Source organism: Syngnathus acus, chromosome 11 (assembly GCF_901709675.1).
Source record: "Syngnathus acus chromosome 11, fSynAcu1.2, whole genome shotgun sequence".
In the NCBI taxonomy this organism is placed as follows: domain Eukaryota; kingdom Metazoa; phylum Chordata; class Actinopteri; order Syngnathiformes; family Syngnathidae; genus Syngnathus; species Syngnathus acus.
The window spans coordinates 1,626,734-1,640,330 of NC_051096.1; positions in this window are offsets into that span (position 1 = coordinate 1,626,734).

The window sequence follows — 13,597 nt, forward strand, 5'->3', positions numbered from 1 at the left end:
CTGCTTGTTCGCATTTTACGGTCTGTATTTCACGTGTTCACGCTGACCAACCGCAATTGTCTGCCGGGATGCCATCATGAACGTCAGCGACAGTGTTAGAGTTGATAGATATATGTTAGGGTTGATAGATTAGTTTTATCCTATGCTTATGTTGGAATGTAACCTGTAGTAAATAACCTAGCTGGATTAGTTTTATGCTTATGTTGGAATGTAACCTGTAATAAATAACCTAGCTTGTCCTGTTTTACACAACGTCGTAAAACATCCCCTGATATGCTTTGGCCAGAGGTCAGGGACTTCAACTCCATCCTGTCCAGTCTCACCCCCACCCTGTTTCTCTCAATAAAAATGCTCTTGCAAGAGGCCTGAGTCAGACCTCATTCGATCATTGCTGTGACTCTCCACTTGCAGGTGTATAAAAGGGCATACTGTCTCCCGTGTGGTTCTTGCAAAACAAGCTAGAGTGAGCACCACTCTAACATTTTGGTGCCGTGACCCGGAGTCGAACCAGGGTTGCTACAGCCACAACGCAGAGTACTAACCACTATACGATCACGGCCTTGGTTTGTAAGGCTATGAGATACGGCTTTGGTTTTTCCAAGCCAAGAAACAGCTGGGATTCTAGTCCCAGTGGAAGGAACGGGCTAAGAAAAAACTGAGTTTCTTTTTCCTAATTGAAGAAGGGCGTAGGTTCTTTTTTTGTCCGGTTTTTTTCCAAGCTGTTTGGGAGGGTTTTACACCCATCCTGGGTAGGCCTAAAAATAAAAAGCAAAAATAAGTTTGTGTGGTTGAGTGTGTGACTGGTAGGATAAATTGACTAAATAGCAGTTCTAGCATTGATCCACGGCAATAACACAGGCTAGTAATTTGATGAAAGATCAATTTAAACCTGCATTGAGGATCCTCAAAGAAATTTAAAAAAAATGTTTGAAAAAAATTGTATAAACCTAAAGAAATATCAAATTAAGATGGGAAATAAAAATGGTAAATCTCTAGCTCTTGAACGAGATGAGAAGTACATGGCGAGTAGATTTCTTAATTGTATGCAATACATGCCGAAGTGGAAGAAAAAGTATGGAGTAGAGGAGAAGTTGAAAGTTGAAATCTGGAAGATAGTGGTTGATGTTTTGGAGGAGAGTGTGATTGACCAGCTGCAGAGGACGCAATCAAAGTTGTTTTGTTTACACAATGTCGTAAAAGACCCCCTGCTATGCTTTGACCAGCAGGCCAGGGGCTTCAACCCCATCCTGTCCACTCTGGACATCGCCATTCAGAAAAAGCAATGACAAAGTTCCTTGGTCCGCTTATACAGTATTCAGTTGCATATGCTGGTGGGGGCCAAGTTTGATGAGAGCTGATTCCATGGGAGTGGGGGCAATTCGGTGTGTGTGTGTGGGGGGGTTGACTTGGTGGTGGCTATTGTTTTTCCCGCCAGCTGCTTCCAGTCTTTCGGCCTTGGTGATCACACTTTGGCCGGGTTCTTGGCTGTCCTCGTCCTGCCGCGCTCCCTCTCACACCTCTGCTGGTTTTATCTCCAAGTGTTCTTCCTTGTAAACATTTCTCCTCCATTCTTGCACGACCGACCTTCTGCATACATCCACTCCACCCTCTATCGCACATCCACTCGACATCTTGCCAATTTGATATTTTGTATGAAGTTAGGTGAACTTTTGGGTGTGACATAAACTGTTAGTTGGGACGTGAACTTGCTTCATTAATATTCAATCCGTTAATGTTTCCTGACTATGCTTTGTTGATTTTCCATGCAACGCTTTTACGCACCATATCCCATGCATTTGTCTATTCTTTTCACATTCCATGCACTTGTCAGGAATGAGTGGAGCAGGGCGACCAAATGCAGCTTGGACCAGGGTTTATTGAAGGGAAGGTGGGTAGGCGAACAAAGACGCAGGTGGGGCACAGGCTCACGGACGGCGGGCAAGAAGCAGAAGTCCACTCGGACCAGGAACAGATACAAGAACGGGTTCTGACCGTCAGCCTCCACACGAGACCGGGGGGAAAGGACGAGCAGGATAGGAGCAAAAGAAGCAGAAACAGATGGGAAGCGACAGTAGACACAGACAGGGAGAAACACATGGGCGGGATTTAAATACACGAGGTAACAAGAGGGAGCAGGTGACAGTTGTTACAGCAGAGGTGGGCCGTCAGGGTCTGCAAGGTCTTCTCTGCTGGCCTAAAAATATCAGAATCACAGACGTTAATTATATTTTGTCCATGAATATGTATTAAATAATTCCAAATGGTTTATTTGCTTCCTTTCATTGCTAGCCCCCTGGTTGCACTGCTTCCAGACGTGTATTTTCAAATTTAAGCATTTAACCAATCACATTTCAGCCACTATTTGTTGCCAGGGTCAAAGAAATCTGCCTGGAGGCTTTCACAATCAGTTCTGTGGGCCCTGTATCATAAAATAAATCAATCAAACTGTTGCTTCAACCTATCAGATTTTGAGTTGGCGACACCAAGGCCCTCTAGCAGGCGTACGGAAACGTCAGTGTATTCACATGCTTTGATTGGATAGTCAGAGAGTGTACTAGCCAGAGCTAGCAAACCGTATCTGTAGCACGCTGCACAAGCAAAGATATTGTTGTGTTGATTTGTTTTGTCAACCCACAATAGCTGAAGGAAGAGAAGAAATTGATTTGGTTGCAGATTTACTGTCAAAGCCATTTTCAAGATGGACTTTTCAAGAAAAGCTGGGCAAAAGGTGGATCTACAGCTGAGCGAGCAAGTGCACAGGGAAACGGAGCTCCACAACAAAAAGGTGAGGAAAAATACGGAAATCTGTTTGTGGGTAATATATGTACTGATATGAATGAGACCCCGGACGACAGCTATTGTTCAAGTCTGTCTCTGTATTCAACTGGCGCCCCCGCCGTCATGACGTCACACAACCCAGCGTAACATCTCTAACATCTCCCCTTTCATAGATGGTAACTTATACATGAAGATCAAAGTTAAATTCCAACAACATGTCTCCCCCTCTTGTCTTTACGTATTAGCGAACACTTAAACAACTCCTAACTCACATTTCAAAGAACAGTGTACAACATATAATTTTTTTTTTTTTTTTTTTTTTGTTACACATTTGTTTCCATCAACAACCCAATTGACCTCGAGGCCCCACAGTACCCACACAGCTCACAAGTCCAGTCTCTTCGGCACTCTTATAAGCCTGCCACTGGCCGTCTTGCGCCCTGGCACAGGTGTATGTAGAGGCGATCCATTCTGAGGCTGGTGGACGTCACTCTGCCCCTGCAGTGTGACCTCCTGGGCGACTGTGTCAGTGTCATCATTAGTGTCAATCGCGGTGTCAGGTGGATCCCCGGGTTGGTCAGCTGGTGGGCTGTTGTGCTGCACTCCGCGCTGCCCCGGCATTGCGGCGTTACTCTCCGCAGGTCGCAGATCCACCCTGTTACAGGTACTGGTACAGTGTCCCTTCGACGTCCACCAGGTATGACCTGGGGCCCACCAGCCGTAAGCACACTCCTCTTCGCCACCTGCCCGTCCTGTCCCCAGGCAGGGGCTTCATCCTTATGTCCTGTCCAATACACAACTCAGGCAGATCTCTGGCCGATTTGTCATACCAGAGTTTGGCTGTCTGGTGTTTCACTCGCAGCCTGTCTGGAACCCCCGCCACCACACTCGGCTCCAAAAGTGTGTCAGCAACCGGGAGTGGCGTTCTCAGTCTGCGAAACATCAGTCTCTGCGCGGGGCTGCTCAGCATGCCTTCCGTAGGCGTATTCCTCCACTGCAAGATGGCCAGCCAAGGGTCGGTCCCCGCCCTTGCTGCCCTCTTGCACAGGCTCTTGACAATCTTCACGGCTGACTCAGCCTTCCCATTCGATTTTGGGTACCTGGGGGAGGATTTGACATGGTCAAAGTCCCAGTCTCTCGCAAACCTCCTGAACGTTTCGCAGTCGAACTGGGCACCACAGTCTGTAATTACCCGGTCAGGCTGACCGTGCCGTGCAAACTGGGCCTTGCACCTCAGCACCGTGGTCTCAGCTGAAAGATCTGGGAGCAACTCTATCGCCCAGAAATCCGAATAATGATCAACCATGATCAGAAAGTCCTTGCCAGCCTGCGTGAACAGATCCATGCTGAGGATCTGCCATGGTCGTGTAGGGAGTGCATGGGACATCATCGTCTCCCGCTGCTGTCCGTGTGCATATTCGTTGCAGGCTGAGCACTGGCTCACATAGTCCTTGATCTCACCATGCATGTTGGGCCAGTATAGCGTGTCTCTGGCCTGTCTGTAACAGGCATCTCCTCCTACATGGCTGGCATGGATGCGTTTCAACATTTCAGCACGCAATGATTTGGGCACTATGACTCGCTGACTCTTGAAAACACTCCATCCTGTGCGCTGATCTCGTCCCTGATTGACCAGTACTCTCTGATTGCCAATGGAGTGTCCTCCCGGCAATCTGGCCAACCACGGAGCACTACCTCCTGCAACAGCTGAAGACTCCCATCACCCACTGTATGCAATTTTATCTGCCTCAGCCGCTGGCTGGTGACGTTCAGATGCTCAGCCTGATTTATCTGTTCAGCGTCCACTTGTGCTCTCTGCATGCAGCAAACAGTTTGTTTCGTATATCTCGTGCCAGGCCCCTGCGGTGAAGCCGCGGCCCTACTCAAGGTGTCACTGAGGTTCATGTCGGGCCCTGGCTTGTACACCACCTTCAGATTGTATCCCTGTAGTGTGAGCAGCATGCTCTGGAGTCGTTTGGGCGCTGAGAGGAGTGGCTTGGTGAAAATGGAGATGAGTGGCTTGTGGTCGGTTTCCGCTGTGATCTCCCCCCGCCCATACAAACAGTAATGAAATCGCTGACACGCGAACACTATGCTCAGACATTCCTTTTCGATTTGTTCATAGTTCCGCTCCGTCTGAGTAAGTGCCCGCGAAGCAAAGCTTACCGGCTGATTCTCCTGCAGTAGGCAACAGCCAAGTCCCTTCTGACTCGCGTCACTCTGTATGGTGACTGGCTTGGTCACATCGTAGTATCGCAGGATCGGGGCCGACGTGACGAGTCGCTTAATGTCCTCGACCGCTGCGTCGTGTTTTGGCAGCCAATGCCATGGGACATCTTTGTCCAACAATGTCCGTAGTGGCTCACACACCTCAGAGAGGCGTGGCATGAACCTTGCGAGGTAGGTCACAAACCCAATGAATCGCTGCATGGCCTTGGCGTCCTCGGGGTGTGGCATGTCCTGGACTGCTCTGATTTTCTCCGGGTCTGCTTTAAGGCCCTCCGCTGATAGGATGTGTCCGTGAAAGTTGACCTCTCTGACCCTGAACGCTAGTTTCTTTAAACTCAGTCTTAGCTTTACCTCCCTGCATCTTTGCATGAGCGCTAACAGCTTTGTATCATGGTCCCGTGTGGCTATCTCATCTGTCCCCCCACACCCCACAATCAATATGTCATCTGCTATAGGTTCCACCCCATCTAGCCCTGCCAGTAGCTCATGCTGCTTTCGCTGGTAAATCTCTGGGGCCACAGACACTCCAAACGGCAGCTTTAACCACCGCTTCCTGACCCACGGCGTCCAGAACGTGGTGGTGTAACTGCTCTCTTTGTCTAATCTGCACTGTAGAAAGGCATCTCTTGCATCTACTAGCGTAAAGATGCGGGCCCTGGGCAGCTTGTGCAACACATCTTCAAGTGTTGGCATAATGTAGTGGGACCTCTTTAGAGCCTGATTTAATGACTTGGGATCTATGCAAATTCTCAACTTTTCTGCCTGCCTGACAATCACCATGTTGCTAATCCACTCAGTAGGCTCAGACACTGACGTTAGGTGGCCATCTGCCTCATACCTATCTAACTGGGCCTTGACTGCCTCCCTGAAGGCCACCGGGACGTTGCGTGGGGAAGCCTGCACTGGGGGTACATTAATATCTAGCTCAAAATGAACATCCCCTGGGAGTGACTCAACTGGATCGTTGAAAACATCTGCGTACGTCTGTACAAGGTGCTGTCTGGTTAATGGCCCTGAGCTGCTGTGTCCCACCATAAGAAGTTCTTCTGGGATGGTGAAGTGCACCAAGCCTAGCCGCTCACTCGTTTCGCCTGACAACAGAGGTCTCTGCCCACTTCTCACTATTTCGAACCGTAGCCTGTGTACTCTTCCCTTCACTACGCACTTTGTGCGGAATATGCCCGTGGATTGCATGGATTGGCCTGAATACAATACTAGCCTGGTCTGGCTAGGTAGTAGCTTTGCCCCAGGGTCAAGTCTCCTCATGTCTTTTATGCTCATGACATCACATGTGGCCCCCGAATCTATCTGGCACCTCTGAAACCCACCATTCATTTTTAAGTTAATGAACCATTTCTTCCCTCGCCCCTGAACTGCCCCTATGCTCTCCGCTGTGTAAATGTGTGCTTCCATGTCACACCTGTCCATGTCCTCAGGTACTTCACCGTCTGCCGCGTGTAGCTGTCTTGTGGCTTGGCCACTCTTCATGCAAACTTTGGCAAAATGATTTGCGGTCCCACAGCTCCTACATTTTTTTCCAAAGGCCGGGCAAAAATCACACCCACGCCTGTGCGTGTTGCCGCAGAATCTGCACATAGCGCTGTCATATGTGTTAGGTGTCTGATTTCGAATTCTGTCCGGACGCTCCTGCCTAGGCGGGGGACGTGGCCGCGGGCCATCCATTGTGTGCACTGTCTCCGGAGGCCTGTCCTGCGTGATTGCTTGTATCCTCGTGTCTGTTATCTCTGCCGTTCTGCATATGTATATCTATGGCTGATGCTAGTGTGAGATCTTTTTGTCTGAGCAGCCGGCGGCGCACACTTTCATCACTCACACCCAGCACCAGTCTGTCTCTGATCAAGTCCTCTTTGAGTTGTCCATACTCACATGAAGCAGCTTTCTCCCTCAGTTTCGTTACGAACACATCAATGGGCTCCCCATCATCTTGCTTGCAGTTTCCAAAAACAAATCTCTCAAATATGACGTTTCTAGCTGGTTTGAAGTACTCCTCCAAAGCATCAAGAATAACTTTAACATCCTTCCCTTGGTCTGCCGTGAGACCCAAGTTATGCTTGTATATGTGACGACATTCATTAACCATTACTCTCCGTAGGGTTGCTGCTTGCACTGGTTGCTCTTTCTCTGATAACCCCGTTGCCAGTAAATAGTCTTCAAATTCCCCTCTGAAATTGTCCCAATTGCTTGCGAGGTCGCCGCTCATCTTCATCTCCTCCGGTGGCGGTATATTCGTTGCCATGGTGGGTGGTGTCGCTAGCCTAGCAGGTCGCTAACCGCCGTTTCGCTCGTCTTTGCTTTCTGTCCGTCTGTCCCTCTTCACCTTCTTTCACTGGCCCCGCAGTGAAGCACAGCACCATCCAGCCGAACTGTGGTTCGGTCCAGTCGCTTCTGACACCATGTTTGTGGGTAATATATGTACTGATATGAATGAGACCCCGGACGACAGCTGTTGTTCAAGTCTGTCTCTGTATTCAACTGGCGCCCCCGCCGTCATGACATCACACAACCCAGCATAACATCTCTAACAAAATCTTAAAAAAATTGATAGACGGACATTCTCAACCCTAAAGCGAATTAATACTTATGCCAGAAACACGGCAGGGCGGGCTCGACTTTCAGCGATAGTTTCGATGGTGATAGAAAAGGACATCTTGATGGAACTCAAACGCACGGATAATCTGCACAACAGAGTAATTGAAATCTTCTTGAGGAAAGAAAGGAGGTTGGATTTTGTGTGCAAATAATCAATTAATTCATTTGGCTTCATACTGTCCGCTGCCAACATTGTAAGGCACAGTAAACACACCGGTCTTTCCTCATCTCCCATCGTAGTCACACTGAAGCCGAGCGCTACGTACGCTTCGTCATATTTTCTTGTCTTAGCTTTTGTGTCACTCTCAATTCTCTTATCTCTGTCTCTCTGCCGTTCTTTTCATCCATCCATCCATTTTCTGAACCGCTTAATCCCCACAGGGGTCGCGGGTGTGCTGGAGCCTATCCCAGCCGTCATCGGGCAGTAGGCGGGGGACACCCTGAACCGGTTGACCAGTTTTTACTTGTCTGATTTGAAAACAAGTTATTTGTTAATTTGTTTTGATGCTTTTACTGTATATAATTTGAGGTGCTCATACATTTATTTGGGTTGACAGTCATATTAACCCTTCGAAAGAAGCTATGACTACAATGCGGCCTGCGGAAAAAAAAACGTTTGACACCACTGGTTTAAATCTAGGGTTAGGGTTTCAAAGTAGGGTTTCATACTAGAGTTAGGGTTTCAAAGTAGGGTTCAAAGCTAGGGTTAGGGTTTCAAACATGGGTTCAAAGCTATGGTTAGGATTTCAAACTAGGGTTTCAAACTAGGGTTAGGGTTTCAAAGCAGGGTTTTATACTAGAGTCAGGGTTTCAAAGTAGGGTTAAAGCTAGGGTTAGGGCTTCAAAGTAGGATTTAAAGCTAGGGTTAGAGTTTCAAAGTAGGGTTTAAAGCTCGGGCTAGGGTTTTAAACTCGGGTTAATACTAGAGTTAGGGTTTCAAACTAGGGTTTAAATCACAGGTGTCAAACTCAAGGCCCGGGGGCCAGATACGGCCTGCCAATTCATTTTGTGTGGCCCCCGAAGACAAATTGTGCATCAAATTCGTGTCATTACTAAAATTGCAAATTGTCTTCACTTTTATTAATATCGTTGTTTTTTTAAAAATTTGACCAGTTTTTACTCGTCTGATTTGAAAACGAGTTATTTGTCAGTTTGTTTTGTAGCTTTTACTGTATATAATATGAGGTGCTCATACATTGATTTGGGTTGACAGTCATAATGGCCCTCCGAAAGAAGCTATGACTACAATGCGGCCCGTGAAAAAAATGAGTTTGACACCCCTACTGTAGAGCGAATACTCCTTGCGCACACACTTACAGTGATACCGCCACTACCACCCGTAATGATATGAGCAAAGATGAGATCTGCTTATCATTGTTTATGTGAATGTAACATGTACCTCCGGACAGCAGAGGACGCTTGGAAGATGGAGAAAATGAAGATGACGAGAGAGACGAAGCGTGTTGAAAGAAAGTAAAAGTTCTTCTTCCTCAATATACGGTTTGGTAAGTCAGAATTCTGACTTTATTCTCAGAATTCTGACTTTAAAGTCAGAATTCGGAGAAAAAAAAGTCAGAATCCTGTCACCCCTCATTTTTTTTTCTTCATTGGCCCTAATCCTCAGAGATGGGGACTTGTTTTGTGGTCTGATTTCTGCAGCACCGGGCATAATGGTTATTTTTATTACAATTGTTGCACGTTTTGCCATAAGCCGGACATTTTTTAGGAGGATGTTGTGTTCCACAACGACCACAAGTTTTTTCTTTACTATCTGTGTTACCTGGTGACTTTGATTTCAGTTTAGTCTCAGAGGTCGCATTCTTTTTATTGCCTCTGTATGCGCCCCTATTCACAGCATCTATGCTGCAGCTGTCACTGATGAGTTCTTTTGCTTGCACCTTTACAGTCTCAGCCGCTCTGCAGAGCTTCAACGCTGTTTCCAGGTCAAGATCTTCCTCTCTCAGTAGCCAGTAAGACCATTATCCCACACACAAGTCTATCTTTAATTAACAAGTCCAAATTCACACGTCTTACTTCTGTTCCGTAACGCTGTTACATATTGATCGATTGCGTCTCCTGTCTTCTGAGCGTATGTAAAAAATCTGTGCCTCTCAAATGTCACATCTTGAACTTCCAAGTCCAAGTCAAGTCTCAAGTTTTTTCATTTTTTGTCAAGTCAAGTCACGTCATCAAAACAGCGACTCGAGTCGACTCGAGTCCAAGTCACAGTGACTCGAGTCCCCATCTCTGCCATGCAGTGAATGAAGATGACTCTGATGAATTTTATGTGGACACTGTAACAGAAAACAAGGTGGAAAGACAAGATTGGATGATGACAATTAAAGTGAATGACACGCACATGGAGGTTAAACTGGATACAGGTGCCCAGGCGAATGTCATATCAGAGAGGGAATTCAAGAGAATCAGACCCAGACCCAAGATACATGCAACTAAAGCGAAAGTAAGTGGATACTCAGGAGCAAATATACCTGTGAAAGGAAGATGCATTGTTAAAGTAACACACAAGGACAAGGAATATACACTAGCATTCCTTGCGGTGCCAAAGAATGTGCAGACCATAATAGGTTTGGAAGCCTGTGAAAGACTGAACCTAGTCAAAAGGATACTTGTTGTGGAAACTGATGATGATATGGATTATAACATTTTGATGGAAGAATACAGTGATTTATTCCAAGGACTTGGATGCCTTTCGGGAGAACACAAAATCCGAGTGGATGACAAAGTGCCGCCAGTGATTCATCCATGCCGCAAAGTACCATTTGCGCTTCAAAAGCCACTGAAGGATGAGCTGGGCCGGATGGAGAGACTGGAGGTGATTGAGAAAATCGATGAACCTACAGAGTGGGTGAGTTCTCTTGTTATTGTTGAGAAAAGGAATGGACAGCCAGTATGCATGGATCCAAGAGATCTAAACAGAGCTATACAGAGAGAACATTTCAAACTCCCTTCGAGAGAAGAAATAATGTCACAGTTTGAAAATGCAAAATACTTTAGCAAACTGGATGCATCATCAGGATTTTGGCAATTAAAGCTAGACGACGCTAGTTCAAAACTATGCACATTCAACAGTCCATTTGGTAGATATAGATTCCGGCGACTGCCCTTCGGCATTGCTTCAGCGCCAGAGGTGTATCACAAAACATTACACATGATCTATGAGCACCTAGAAGGAGTGGACACATCAATTGATGACATCATTGTGTGGGGAACTCCAAAAACAGAACACGACATGAGACTGAGAAATGTGCTTGAAGCAACCAGAAAAGCAAATCTGAAGCTGAATAAAGAGAAATGCCTGCTCGGAGTGAAGGAACTGACATTTGTAGGGGACATCCTGAGCAGTGAAGGCGTCAGACCGGATCCCAGAAAAGTGTCAGCAATTGAAAATATGCCAAGGCCACAATGCAAGAAGGATGTACAGAGGTTTAATGGCATGATTAACTACATGGGAAATGTAAATTTATGCTCCCTTCTGGCTGTGCCACCAAGTTTTTCTGGTGTGGGTAATTTCTTGAGCACATCACCTCTAGAGATGACTCCATCATTCTCTCTAAATGTGAAAATGGGCTTTCCATCAAGAGACCTCTTAGAACTTTGTTTCAGAAACTTTGCACTGCTCTCGTCACCTTCCACATTCTCCACCAATCCAACATAGTTATAGGATTTGGATTTTTTACCCGTAAACCTCACAATGACAAAGTCCCCAGCAGACAGATTCTTGTCACCATCATCATCATCATCATAATCACTCTGGAGATCTGAACTGTCATATTCAGTGACATCACTAAGTGGAAGCGGAACATCACTCTCTTCTGAGCTACTGGGAGTACTTTCTTTTTGGATTTGTTTTGCTTTGACCCTTTCAGGCTCCCCTTCTTGTTTCCACTCCTTTTCTTCTTTTCAGCCTGTTTCTTTTGTGGCACTACTTACCCCAGGCCCTTTGGCACAAATTACCCCAGACCCACCATTTTGAAAAAAATGCATCCCCCTGCTGTTTTGAGCAAGCATCATGCTAACTCTATGGACTAATGCTGTAGCTTACTAAAGCACTAAAACATGTGTGAACTGTTTTCAAAGTTGTTTATAATTGTTCAAACACAGCAATCAAAAAACCTTAATCATAGAAATTTTACTTTTGAGGGCAAAAAAATGTTTTTGAACTTAAATGTTGTTGGATTTGGTCCACAATTTGGAAAGCGCACAATCCGTGCCTCACGGCAAAAGCCATAGTCAATCACCTGTTATCCAATTTACTCACTGCGTGCTCGTTTTATTTCTTCAGTTTTAGGAAAAGGCTAAGACACCGAAACAAAATTTAGACTTACACAGGTTGATTGAGTTCAAAGGTAGGTGGTCACATGACCAACTTCTTCTATGGTTTTCTGGAAAACAGGGGTGGCACTATTTGATCTTGGCACAAATTACCCCACTCTCCCCTACTGTCTTTTAGGACTGAGTCAACACAAACTATCAAATGTGAGATTTGTATGGCGGTAGATTGGGGTAAAGTTTTGTAATTGAAAAAATAAAACTTAAAATAAACGTGTTGAGCTTTAAAGGTGAAAAATAAAAAAAATTGTTTATTATTTTCAGGTTTCACCTCGATTTATTTTTCAAGATTTGAGGTCAGTTGAATGTTTTATATTTTCAGATTCACATCCCTTTTTTTTTCCAGGTTCAACTCTTGCTTTCTCAGATTCAGATTTTATTTTTTCAGGTTCAAATAATTTGTGGGCGTTGCACACGTTTGACCCGAGTCTGGCGTGGGCGGCGTGGTCCTCGATGAGCGGGGCGCGGAATCACGAGTGACAGCTGAACAAGAACGCTCGGAGCCACCCCCAGATACAGCGCCTTCAGGGAGCACAGGAACGAAAACAAATGAAACTCAACACTTACATACGCCATATTCATGACATTGGCAGCTTTAGATTGAATGCCTGAGACAAATTTATAATTTAAACACCGGGTTAGGACTCCCTGCGCCCCGGTTGAAAAAAATTGAGCTTTTTCGATTCTTCATTTTCATGCCGTTTTTTTCATTCGGTCTTGCGCGAATGTGCTTGCGCTATTCTATGTGCGGATGTTATCCATTCACCGTTTGCCTCCCGGACCCGGATGTTGTTTTAGCGATCAGCGAACGGCGTGGGTGATGTTCGATTTTTTTTCCTGTGGGCGCGCGCCCCTACTGGAAAAATTCCTGGCTACGCCACTGGGCGGGGGGGAACCTGTTCGAATTTGCTACACTTAGGTGGTGAACACACCCCCAGGAAGACAGAAAAAGTAAATTGCTGCTGCCATGAACGGCGCTCACAGACCATACTGGGACTCCCAGTATTAAGGCCGTTTTCAAACTCAAATGTGGCCCGAGAACGCAAACTTTGAGCAGATCACTAGATGGCGTTATGGAGCCACCCTTTTTTCACCCTCCTCAGGACCAACTTGGGCTTTTTTGTTTCACTAAAGTTACGATGACACGCACAAATCTGAGCAACGCCTGCTTTTTAAAACCATTACCTCAAACCTGCATAGTAGCTCCTCAAGTAGAAACAAAAGAAACGAATCCGAAGCAAGCCAAGCCAGCAAGCTTGAAACGCGTCGATGGGACGCTCACTTCCTGTCATGTTTGAGACAGGGTATGTGTGAATTTACTCAATCTGTAAAATGAAAAAAAAAGTAATACGTTTAAAAAATATTTATATCATCACTGTTTTATTATTTACTTGATAAATAATCTATTGTACTTATATATTTGTAAACGTATTTCATTACAATAAATTGCTTGATAAGAGTCTGAAGTGTTTTAAGGGTTCAAATTCATCCAGACATCAACTTTCATGATGCGACTTTCAACCGGTGATAACCGCTGACTTGATTCATTTAATTGTACAAAACCAAAGTGAACAAATAAGGGACTTTCCACTTGGGTTGGCCAGTTTGCATTTCAGCTCTCAGTCCAGAA